This window comes from Gopherus flavomarginatus, chromosome 2 (genome assembly GCF_025201925.1).
Source record: "Gopherus flavomarginatus isolate rGopFla2 chromosome 2, rGopFla2.mat.asm, whole genome shotgun sequence".
Classification (NCBI taxonomy): Eukaryota; Metazoa; Chordata; order Testudines; family Testudinidae; genus Gopherus; species Gopherus flavomarginatus.
In genome coordinates this window covers 149,466,213-149,479,734 of record NC_066618.1, presented here as the reverse complement: position 1 = coordinate 149,479,734, position 13,522 = coordinate 149,466,213, and positions in this window count along the sequence as shown.

Genomic DNA, 13,522 nt, shown 5'->3' with positions numbered 1-13,522 from the left:
GCTCTTCAAATCAGTGTAAAATTTTTATTCTTAATAACAGCACTGTTAGCAGGTGTATTATTTGTTTTTCCCAATGTCTGTGTAATATATTGTAACACTTTGATAGAATGCCTTTAAACTTCATATAAACTGTTAAAGAATGCACAACATGCCTATGTTTTTTTCTTCTATTGTGTGTGTATATATCCATATCTATATCTCTATATAAACATATCTCTTCTTTTGTTCTTTTCAGGGTCTTTTAAATCTCTTTACTTCTCTCTTCCTCCACCCTATTTTTTCCCTTCTTCTTCCTCTACTGTGTCTTCTCTCGCCCCTCTCCCAATATGTTTCCCTTAATTCTTTCATTTTCTGGTCCTCTCAAACTCAGTTGACTCCTCTTTTCTTTTCGTCTTTCCCATTCTATCCTTTCCCCCCTCTTCTACGCTATCAGTTCAATTTCTGACTTCTCCTCTCTACCACTCCTCAACTCCTTCTTTCCCATTTTCCATTAATTTACCATGCATCCTCTTTTCCCATCTTTGTCTGAATCTGACTGACACCTCCACACCTCCATAGTCTCGTTTGTCTCTATTCCCACTTCATTCTTCTATCACTCACAAAACTTCACTTTACTCTTCTTTATTCCCACCTCTTTTGCCCCTCTTTATATAACTACCACCATCCACTCTTCTCTATGGTGTCTCTAATATCTCTGCTACCACTGCATTCCAGTCACTGGGGAAGGGAATTACCAAGGGAAGGAAGGGGTGATTTACTGAGAAGGGCAAAGCAAGGGTTATAAGAGCTACATGGGTGAGAGATAGTTGACAAAGAATGTGCATATAAGAGTTCATTGTATTTTCATGAATTAAGATATTCAGCACTGTGCTCAGTTTTTCACTTTGTAACACACAGTGCATTGGCTTGATCAAAAACAAAACAAAATAAAAACAAACACCCTCCACCCCCATCTCCTTCAGAAAATTTCAGCATTTCATGGAACAATTTTTCTTTTTAACCTCAGGATGTAAAAAGCAAAGATGATTTTCACCCTAGTGAGGACAGGAGCTGTTGGATTAGGTGATTAATTTACTCCTTGAACCTTGCTGACATTTCCCTACTGTACACTCCGACAACCTTCTCTGTGAACTTACCATCACCCTTGCAAGTTTCCCCCTGGGAACCAGCAAGATGGGAAGCAAAAAGTGAATACCATCCACAGAGAAATGTGATGCTCTCTTTTTCTTTTTCGATTAAAACAATATGTTACTTTTTCACCCATTCAGACTAAATACAACTGATAATTTATGATGCTGGATGCATCCTCACTCCTCTTTTTTTTTCTTTTCCTCACAAGATGCACAGAGGATGTAGCTATAACTTGAAAGCAAAACCAAATACAGAAAGTCAAAAGGAAAGCTAAATAAAATGTTCATTAAGGATGCTTTAGTCCCAGGTTCTGGCTACTACTTCCATCCCCACTCCTTCTGGTCTCTATTTTAATTCAAATGCTTCACACACATCAAAATTTGCTGCTCCCTTAAGCCATAATTTTTAAGTAAAGCATTTTATAAAAATGACCAATGGATGCTGTATAAAATCCATCATTTTAGTCACTACATTCACTGAACACAACTGATGCTTTAATTAATTTCTCTTTGCAAAGAATGCAGTGGTACATCACTGAGAGATTTCAGCTTTTTATATCCTCAGCCTAACCCACCCCCTCCTTGACAAGACATCAACAGTTGAAACCAGGGTAATGTAGCTGAACTTCTTGTCTCTCTTTAGTACAATGGAGATTCATAGATTCCAAAGCCAGAAAGGACCATTTTGATTATCTAGTCCAGTAGTCTTCAACCTTTTTATGCTCAAGATCACTTTTTGAATTTAAAGGCAACCCAGGGCATCCCTTCCCTGAGGCTCTGCTTCTTCTTTGAAGCCTCACCCTACTCACTCTATCCCCCTCTCTCTGTTGCTCGATCTTCCCCAATGTCAGTCACTTTCACTGGGAGGGGGTGGAGGTTCTGGGCTGGGGCCAAGGGGTTCACAGTGTGGAATAGGGGCTCTGGGCTGAGCCTGGGGCAGGGGGTTGGGGTGGAGGAGGGGCTCCAGGCTGGGGTAGAGTGTTGGGATGCAGGAGGGGTTATGGGGTGTTGGCTTAGGGAGAGGGGTCACGGCTGGGGCAGGGGGGTGGTGTACAGGAGGGGCTATGGGGTGCTGGCTCTGACAAGGGAACTGGGGAAGGGGATTAGGGTGCAGGGTGTGGGGTGCTGGCTCTGGGAGTGGGCTCAGGGCTGGAGCAGGGGATTGGGACGCAGGAGGCAATATGGGGTGCTGGCTCTGGGATGGGGCTCAGGGCTGGGGGTTGGGGTGCTGCCTCCTGCTGGCTGCAACTTACCTCGGGTAGCTCCTGGTCGGTGGCACAGTAAGGTAAAGGCAGGCTCCCTACCTGCCCTGGCCCCATGCCGCTCCCGGAAGGGACCAATGTGCCCCTGTAGCTGGTGGGGGGCATGTGGCTCCAAGCGCTGCCCCTCTCTGCAGGCATCACCCCCACAGCTCTCATTGGCCACAGTTTCCCGTTCCCAGACAATGGGAGCTGTGGGGACAGTGCTTGCTGGTAGGAACAGTGTGCCAAGACCTCTGCCCCACTTTGCTGCACATGGGGCCACACTGGCCACTTCCAGGAGCAGCTTGGGGCCAGGGCAGGCAGGAAACCTGCCTTAGTGGCATCCTCACTGCACCACCAGAGATCGTGATAGACTGGGAGAGTCTCTATGATCGACTAGTCGATTGCAGTCAACTGGTTGGTGACTACTGATCTAGTCTGATCTCTTGTATAACACAGGCCATAGAACTTCCCCAAAATAATTCCTACACAATATCTTTTAAAAGAATATCCAATCTTGATTTAAGAATTGCCAGTGATGGAGAATCTACATGATTGAGAGAAGAGGAGACATCACCTACATTCTAGTTTCCCCTGGGTGGGGGATCTGCCCTTCACCAGTCTAGATCTGGGAAGTGCTGGTTGAATAAAGAAAAGAAAGAGTTGTGAATAAACAGTTCAAATTCAGTTCACTACTATGTATGGTGTCATGCTATTCAGTGTGACTATTCAGATGACTAGTTGTCATTGATGAAAATGTTTGTGAGTCCTGAAAGTTTTGAAAATTCATACTGGAAATTCATTATTCACTATACACTGTTACCTAGTCACCATTGACTTATCTCCTCTTATAAAGCTTCATTCATCCAGTAAGGGTCCAGAAAGAAAAATCAGGCAACTTGGTGAATGCAATACCACAAAATGTTTGCTATTCTATTCAGACTTGTCAAAGAAATTATGAGTTATGATTTGCTAAATGGGGAAAAAACAATGAATTTGTTCTATACCTAGCTCCAAGTATTAGGATTTTAGCATAAAATAATTCTCCCACTCCCCCTGTAAAAATACAATGAATTGGTACAGAAGGGTCAGTGCAAACCCTGAACAAAACTTTGAGAAAAGAAAAAGAGAAAAGAAAATTCTGCTGTTTGTTTCCTTTTATTATCCTGTTTAGCTTCCCCCTGCACTTGAGGGGCTAATTGGTCTCACTTAATGAGTTCTTTTAGCCACTTCAAAATGTGTAACATCTGGAGTACTGTATTGAAAGACAACATTAGTACACCTCTTGAAAGCATGTTCTCCTAGGTCTTTTCAAATATGTGTAGGTGTGCAGTAAGTATACATAAAAGAATATCATATGCCAGAAGTCTGCAAAACAAAGTAATTTTACATTTTTAATTCAAAATATCAAAACAGTTGCTTTCTAAAAAGGATGTGAAAAATGAATGCCCTAGCAATATATAGGGCCCAACCCTGGTTCTACTGAAATCAATGCAAAACTCCCAATGGTGTTTGGCACCTGCACACCAAAAAGGAAACAGCAATCATCACACAACTCATCAGGAAGAAGAAATAGAAGTGGCAGTTTAGCTAATGCTACAACATTGTACTTAGTTGAACAGTTTGGACCAAATTATATCTAGCAAGCAGTCTTTTGTAAGCATGGTGCAACTCCCATGAAAATTTCTGGGCCAATTTCATCAATGACACAAATGGTGGTTTAATTTAGGTCTAAGTCAGTTATAAAATTAATGTAAATAGGCCAAGTTCAAAGGGCAGTCATTGTGGTGCAAGTTATATGTTGGGTATAAAATTATCAGAAAATGGTGGTGAGGTACGCCAATTAGGGAGTATACAAACAAGCGTAATTTACAGTGAACTCTGGTATTCTGCAGGGTCCAAATTCAGGAGGCAATGTTGCTGGATTTACACTTTAAATATATATTTGTAATGGCTGTCAAGGATGCCTAGAACACTAGGTATGGGCTCTTTAATTCTGTATTTTATAATTGTATACATCAATATCAATGAAATAAAATTCACTGAGTAGAGGCAGCTGCAATGTGAGTAATTCACTAAACTCTCATGCCAAAATCTTGTGTTCTTAGCTGAGGGATAGGGGACTTTCAATCTTAATTGGAAGCAACTGTTATATTTTATGGACAAGCTATGAATATAGATACTGTGGGATCTTTCCCCCTTATTGCATTTGGAAAGCAGAATGGCTTTTAACTGGCTGAAGATGGGAAGTCGGGGGAGGCAAGAAATAAGGGTAAGAAAGTAAGTGAAGGGTTAGAATCAGGGCAAGTCTGGAAGAAAAGCAGCTGATAGAAATGAAAGGGAACATATAGTTACTGAAGGGTTCCTCAGAGAAAAATGATAGGGTTGCTATGTTATATAATTACATTATATTGTATCTACACTGTAATAAACATTCCTTCTCAGAGAGTGGAAAAGAGTACATGATTTGACAGAATTTCAAGATAATTCATTGACGTTAATGAGAGAACCCCGATTCATGAGATCTGAGATGAAATCTTCTAAAAACAATAATAATGAGAGAGGCTGGCAATTCCACACAAGGTTAATAAATGATTTTTTGCCTTGTAAAAGTGATCTGAGCTTATAGATTTGCTTTATGCCCTTACCTGTGTTTTCCTATACAGAAATAAGGTAGTCAGCAGTAGCCCCACAGTCAGAGGTTCATCTTATCCATACTATTCACTGGTAAATGTTTTTTAAAACTCTTCCATAGATGTGTTATTTATTGGAACCAAATGGCGATAGTTCAGATTTGAAGAGCTTATTTAAACAGCGTACTACATAAAATATTCATTTGCTCATGGACAATACATTACATGAGTTCAGGAACAATGATCTGGGTTAGCATGGTGGAAAATAGCACAGGCTTTGTCAAGGCAACAAAGCGTGGCCTGTGGGGGAAACTAATTTATTCTCCCCAAACTACAGGCAGATCATATGGCTGCATCATTACTCCTCTGCATCTGTTATTGCAGTATACAGGCAGGGATAGTGATCATTGCTCTTATGTGCTCCTTATGCAAGGGTTACATCAGGGTTTCTCAACCAAGGGTCTCCGCTTGTGTAGGGAAAGCCCCTGGCAGGCCGGGCCGGTGTGTTTACCTGCCCCGTCCACAGATCGGGCAGATTGCGGCTCCTAGTGGCCGCGGATCGCTGCTCCAGGCCAACGGGGGCTGCTGGAAGCAGTGTGGGATGAGGAATGTACTGGCCGCCGCTTCCAGCAGCTCCCATTGGCCCAGCGCAGTGATCTGCAGCCACTGGGAGCCGCGATTGGCCAGGCCTGCAGACGAGGCTGGTAAACGAACCAGCCCAGCCTGCCAGGGGCTTTCCCTACACGAGCAGCGACCCCTGTTTGAGAAACCCTGGGTTACATGAATCTAATGGCCCTTCTTGCATTTTGACCCCAATTACTCTCCTTCACTAGCTTATTCACATTTTGCATGGGGCACACCTGAATAGACTGCAGAGACACCTGTTAAGTCATTTATGCATTCCTTACATATGGCTACCAAGGGGTGTGTCAGCAGAAGGCCAGGCACAGCTTCTCTGTGAAGGAGTGAGTTTCACCTATTGTGAACAAACTTATAACGCAGCAATGTATGGTATGAAATTCAAGAAAGTACATGTGAGAGCCAAGAAAGTAAAAGTACTGGTGAAGTTTCCCATTCTCATTAAAATGTTAGTCATGTGAGATTTGTCCTACTCTTTGTCAAATGAATGAGATATCGGAATATTAATGCCTAATATATTCTGAGAATGATACCAATGTACTGTGATATTTTGACCTTTTCAGTATTCTTTATTTTGATTGGGTGGACATCCCATTCCTCTTTTACAGTCTGAAAGCAATGTCGAGGGGGAAGAAAATGACCATCTGATCAAAATTCAGAATAATGAAAAGGTCAAAATACATGATCAAAATGTACAGAATACATTAAACATTACAATTCTACTATTTCATTTTTCTGACAAAGATTCTAACCAGAACATAAAATTACAGAAAATTAATCAATTTTTCTGACATGTAACTAGACAAGATGGTAATGTTTGGTCCTTAGTGCTATTCAAAAGGGCTGTGTGACAGGACATCATTGGTAAATTCTACAACACGCTCTACTTAGGACTTTCCAATATAAAATGTTTTAAAAAGGTGATGGAACTCAATATTTCCAGAGTCTTTTATCATCAGAATGTTAGAGAAGGGAGTGGTCCTTTTGTAATTCCTCTCCTTCTTTTTTGCTCATAAATGTCAAAATATATTATCTGGCCATTTAGAAGTGTCTTGGACTTTCAGGAAGTTCTCTTTGGCTATAAGAACCATGATACTCTTTTGGGGTACAGCATAATCTTTATACCTAGCTTTCAGGTAGATTGTTAGAACAGAAGTATAATGAAATCTCCTGTTCTAGATTTTCCTTTTACCTTAGCCCTCTAAAATTGAGGTTAGTAGAAGGTTCTTGAACAATGAACAGGAAATAGGCACCATAGACTGCAATTCACAAAAGGCAGCATACTGGGCAGAGAGCGACCTAAACTAACCAGTAGGAGATGTCAATGAGAGAGGTATTCGCTAAGCTCCATGTCAGAGATCGGTGCCTAAGCATGAGTTGCAGGGGAGTGCCTTTCTCAGCCGCAGATCTTCTCTTGGCACTAGGCTTTTAAGAGTTAGAAAGAAACCAGACAACTTCTCTCATAGCTTTTAGATCAGTGGATAGGGAACTCACCCAGGATGTGGAAGACCTCCCCAGTTCAATTATCTCCTCTACATTAGGGGGAAATGGGATTTGAACTGGGTTCTGCTACATCTCAGGTGAATACTCTGACCAGTGGGCAAAAGGATATTCTGAAATGGTGCTCCCTCTGTCTCTGCAGCTTAAGTTGCTACACTCTGGATAAATAACTAAATTGTGATTGGAGCAAGAGGGACCGGATACCGCGTCTCCCACATGAATGCTCTAACCATCAGGCTACAGAGTCATTCTCATGCTGCTCTCTCATAAGAACATAAGAACGGCCGTATTGGGTCAGACCAATGGTCCATCTAGCCCAATATCCTGTCTACCGACAGTGGCCAATGCCAGGTGCCCCAGAGGAAGTGAATCTAACAGGTAATGATCAAATGATCTCTTTCCAGCCATCCATCCCCACCCTCCATCACTTGCACTCTTTCAATCAAGACTGGATATCTTTTTAAAAATGTGCTGTAGCTCAAACAGAGGTTGTGGGCTTGATGCAGTGTTTACTGAGAAAATTCTAGGACCTGTGTTATGCAGGATGGCTGACTAGATAGACGATCAAAATAGTCTCTTCTAGCATAAAAGTATATGAATCCAAGTTCATCCTGAAAATCCTTCAACTGCCCACAAACATGCTGGAATGAAGGTTAGGTTTCCTGACATGTCATAATAGCGAAACACCATTCCTAAAACATACTTTAATACATATTGTGACTTCACATGAATCCAAATTAAAAAGGTATGCCTACATTTATTAAAATCCAACCACTGTTAATGCATCTAGAGGTCTTAGACTCATAGACTCTAGGACTGGAAGGGACCTCGAGAGGTCGTCGAGTCCAGTCCCCTGCCCTCATGGCAGGACCAAATACTGTCTAGATCATCCCTAATAGACATTTATCTAACCTACTCTTAAATACCTTCAGAGATGGAGATTCCACAACTTCCCTAGGCAATCTATTCCAGTGTTTAACTACCCTGACAGTTAGGAACTTTTTCCTAATGTCCAATCTAAATCTCTCTTGCTGCAGTTTAAGCCCATTGCTTCTTGTTCTATCATTAGAGGCTAAGGTGAACAAGTTTTCTCCCTCCTCCTGATGACACCCTTTTAGATACCTGAAAACTGCTATCATGTCCCCTCTCAGTCTTCTCTTTTCCAAACTAAACAAACCCAATTCCTTCAGCCTTCCTTCATATGTCATGTTCTCAAGACCTTTAATCATTCTTGTTGCTCTTCTCTGGACCCTCTCCTATTTCTCCATATCTTTCTTGAAATGCGGTGCCCAGAACTGGACACAATACTCCAGTTGAGGCCTAACCAGCGCAGAGTAGAGCGGAAGAATGACTTCTCATGTCTTGTTTACAACACACCTGTTAATGCATCCCAGAATCATGTTTGCTTTTTTTGCAACAGTATCACACTGTTGACTCATATTAAGCTTGTGGTCTACTATGACCCCTAGATCTCTTTCTGCCATACTCCTTCCTAGACAGTCTCTTCCCACTCTGTATGTGTGAAAAAGATTGTTCCTTCCTAAGTGGAGCACTTTGTATTTATTCCACAAGTGCCTTGGAACCCTCGATGAAGTTAAAGGCAGAACCATAGCAACAAGATACGGTTTACGTTTCCATTCCCTAATATCATCTCCTTAAAATGCCCCAGGTGCAACCCAGCTAGCAGGAGAAACAAAATCTATTACATTTGCATTTCAAAGTCTCCAGAAATGTAGAAAGCTTCCATATGCACAGAATCTGAAAGTTATTAAATGGTAGGATAGTGTGTGATATTTTTGGACAAGGGTGTTAATAACCAAAATAAGACCAAGGTAGTAGATTGGTTACACGAGGTCTCATTTTTACATTGCCTCAACCCACTTTCCTCAATTGAAAACATTTTCTATGAATATTATGCAAAAGTTAAAAGGTTGGAGGTTAATTTTGATTCAGATAACCAATCACATATCTGAATCACATATCTGTGTACTTATTTTTATGATGCTTTTCTGAACTTCCTGGACTTGCATTTCATGAGACTTCAGTACTTCCTACTTCTGTTCAGACAGGATTTACCACACGTATTTTAGACTTTTTATTATATTTTGATTATTTAACTTCTGGTACTGAGCACAAGACATAAGTGCAAAGATGCATAATTGTGAAAAATAAGGTTGTTTTTTTTCATTTTTAACATCACAACAGTTTCAGAATAGGTGCACATTTAAGAAGTGAAGACTCTTTATCCTACCTGAAGTGGTTCATCCAGGTTCCAATTATGGTCATTGTCATAACCTATTCCCAGATTTGGACCTTCGCGTCCAAAATATGGGGGTTAGCATGAAAACCTCCAAGCTTAGTTACCAGCTTGGACCTGGTAAAGCTGCCACCACCCAAAAATTAGAGTGTTTTGGGGCACTCTGGTCCCCCCAAAAACCTTCCCTGGGGACCCCAAGACCCAAATTCCTTGAGTCTCACAACAAAGAGGAATAAACCATTTCCCTTCCCCCCTCCAGGTGTTCCCTCCCTATTTCCAGTCCTGGAAACAGAAGTACTTCCCTCTTCACCCAAAGGGAATGCAAAGTCAGGCTAGTAAATCTAACACACACAGATTTCCTCCTGACTTCTTCCTCCCACCAATTCCCTGGTGAGCACAGACTCAATTACCTGGAGTTCCCCACTAAAGAAAAACTCCAACAGGTCTTAAAAAGAAAGCTTTATGTAAAAAGAAAGAAAAATACATAAAAATGGTCTCTCTGTATTAAGGTGACAAATACAGGGTCAATTGCTTAAAAGAAATATGAATAAACAGCCTTATTCAAAAAGAATACAATTCAAAGCACTCCAGCAACTATACCATGTAAATACAAAAAACCAAACCTATCTTTTTGTACTTACAACTGGGAAACAGGAGATTAGAAAGGCAGGAAACAGAAATCCTCTCATAGCCGAGAGAGAGACAGATTCAAGACAAAGAACTCAGACACAAACTTCCCTCCACCCAGATTTGAAAAAGTCTGGTTTCCTGATTTGTCCTCTGGTCAGGTGTTTCAGGTTACTTCTTTCCAGGTGTAAGAGACATTAACCCTTAGCTATCTGTTTATGACAGTCATCTTTAAACTTTAAAGAAAAATCATTCTGTAAAGTATCATACTTCAAATCCTGTTACCTCCCTGTACAGATGAGGCACTGGTTGACTTAATGGTCAGTTGTTTTAATAATTTCTAATGTTTTTAAAGCAAAATTGGTGATTCATATCACAGCAGATTTGTGTCTATAGAAACACACTTTGCATTTCAACTAAAAATAGCTTTTAAACCTTAAAAAGCAGGTAGAATGTAAAAATAATTACTCATATTAAAACTGATAAGAAGGCTAACTAGTGATTCAGTAAAACTACAGACCAAGAAATATTAATTATAGGGCAAGTTTTCACACTTATATTAAAACCTACAAGAGAGACAGAAGTAACATCTATGTAGGCAGGATTTAAACAGCACAGTTATTATTAGCTTGAAGGAAAAAGTAGAAGCAGAAAAAAATAAATGCGAAAGTAAAGGCAAGATTGCAGGTAAAGTGATTTTCTGAAAAAGAAATAAAATTTTAAGAAAAGTGACTAGGCAAATTCAGGCTCTAAGGCCTAATCTATACTGGCAACGCTAAAGCACTGCCGCAGCTTTACAGCGCTGCAACTTGCTGCACTCAGGGGAGTGTTTTTTCACACCCCTGAGTGAGAAAGTTGCAGAGCTGTAATTTGCCACTGTAGACAAGCCCTAAAATCATCTTCCTTGTCCATTGATTTCATCATGACATGCCTCACATCTTTCAATTGGCTATTTCATCATATTTAAACTTCTTGTCCCTATCATTAGTGGTTGACACAATTCTACCTCCTACCAGCTTATCCTCCATTTTTGCGCTGTCACCACCCGCTCCTTCCACTAATATTTCCACTTTGGCACATTTGTCAGCTGTTCACACAATCATCTCCATCACTTCTTTTATGAAACCCCTGTTCATTGTTCAATTGCCCTGTACTCATTCACAAAGCTCTTATCCAGTCCATATTTAAATCCTTCTTAAAAAGTCACTTCTGTCTTGCCTGAGTTATATTTAAATTTTCCTATTTGTTGTTTCCCTTCCCCAACTTCTTATCTGTCCTTCTTTAGAGCATGGGCACCTGGAGGCAAGGATCATTCTTTATTGAATGTCTGGAAAGTGTGCAGCATACTCTAGGCATACCATAAACAAACAATAACAATAATAATCAGGCAACAGAAAAGACTAAGTTCACATTCTAGCAGCATTTGTCACATGCTACAAAGAGGGACAACTTGGGGAAAATGCAATACATTGAATACTACAATGTAAGATGGGTATGACATTAACCTGTAGCTATAGTAAAACTTCATCAAGTACTGATGATAACAATACACGAAGAAGGCTATGATTAATAACACTGATCAAGTATTGGAGGCAAACGGTGAATATTTGGTTTGAATTTACTTTATTCAAGCAATTTGCGAAGCTCTGAATCTTGTCTATTTAATTTGGTCAAATATATAAAACAGACACCAAAACTATGTATTAGAAATTGTCTTTGGTGAGCATTTGAAAGCTTGAATACAGAATAACAATTCTGTATACTTCGCTTGTATTATTCATTGACTATTTAAAAAAAATAGATTAACAGATAATGGACTGGTTCACAAGTGGTTCATGAAACCACAAGTTAAAACTTGCCCAACTCTTTATTTATTAAGTACTATTTGACCAGCTATTGTTCTTGCACAGAAGGCACAACAGTTATATACAGACAGGGCCGGCTCTAGCCATTTCGCCGCCCCAAGCACAGCGGCACACCGCGGGGGGCACTCTGCCGCTCGCCGGTCCCGCAGCTCTGATGGACCTCCCGCAGGTGTGCCTGCGGATGCTCCACCGGAGCCGCAGGACCAGCGGACCCTCCACAGGAACACCTGCGGGAGGTCCACCGGAGCCACCTGCCGCCCTCCCAGCAACCGGCAGAGCGCCCCCCATGGCATGCAGTCCCAAGCACGCGCTTGGCGTGCTGGGGCCTGGAGCCGGCCCTGTATACAGAAGTGTGCCAAACCATGAATTCTGTCAATGAGTCAAATGTTCATAAAACATTCTTTCCTTTCCCAATAATAAGAAATGTTATGTATGTTAATTGAAAGGGCATTACTTCCTGTTAAACTGAAATGGAATTGGGTCAGCCAGTTAGAAAACAATACTTACAGAGAGTTTTCTGCACTGATTAAAAAAAAGGAAAGAAACTCCTAAATATGTCAGTGTGGTGACCATGTAAAGTGTTACAACAACAAGTTACTTACTGACCCACAACTCTCTATTTATTTTCCAATCATTCAATTCCCTGCATTAAGATTGAGGGTCACCATTAGCAAATAAGAATGCTGATATGTATATTAATACTCTTAACCACACGGTGACTATGAAAAGTGCTTGTATTTTCATCATCCCTTTGCTCTTACTGGATACTACTCTTAGAATTCATGAAACATGAGCTCACAACAAACACAGCCATTGGGGCTTCTAACTCCCTCCATGCATAGTCACCCCATTTAATCTCAGAATCTCTGCTGTGCCAAGATGAAATTCAGTACAGCAGACTGCAGGGGAGTGGGCCATCAGGGGGATGGTTACAGAGATGTGATATGAGTGAGATCTAAATCTATTTGGTTTAGTTTTAGCAGCATCTGCCTCAACACTGGGGTGTTTTGTTTGTCTCTTATGTATCTTTAAGCAAAATGTGTTATGTCAGAATATATATAAACAGAATTACTTGAATAAGACAAAAACAAAACATTCCACATATTTTCATTACTTGCTGCTAATTACATCTACTAAAATTCACATCAACATTTTAGTGTCTCTGCCATTTTAGTAGATCCAAGTTTAGCCTTGAATCCACCTTGTTGCCCTTCGTTTCAGGAGAAACAGAGCACATTTGTGAAATAACTGATCAAATTAATATGTTGAAATGTTTATGTGCTGTAGACTTTGCTGTGAATAATTTGGTTGGCAACCATGTATTGGAGCAGGACATATTGACCGAGCATGGCCAGAAGTTATGAATTAGTCAATGATGAGAAAAATTGGGCATTATGACACTTGTGATGGGCATCTTTATTCCCATCAGGTTAAAAAAAAGTAGACTGCATGTCTGATACTGAAATAAATTCAGTTTTGTCTCGCATGATTGCTTATGTAATTTCTAAGACACAGCAAGCAGTTTAGTAGCAAATTGGCATTGTGTGTTCCTCTTTTTACAAAACTGAACTCCCACGACATGCCCTCCAGGTGGATTCTAAGTGGCATGTTAATTGATCCAATTCCAAAA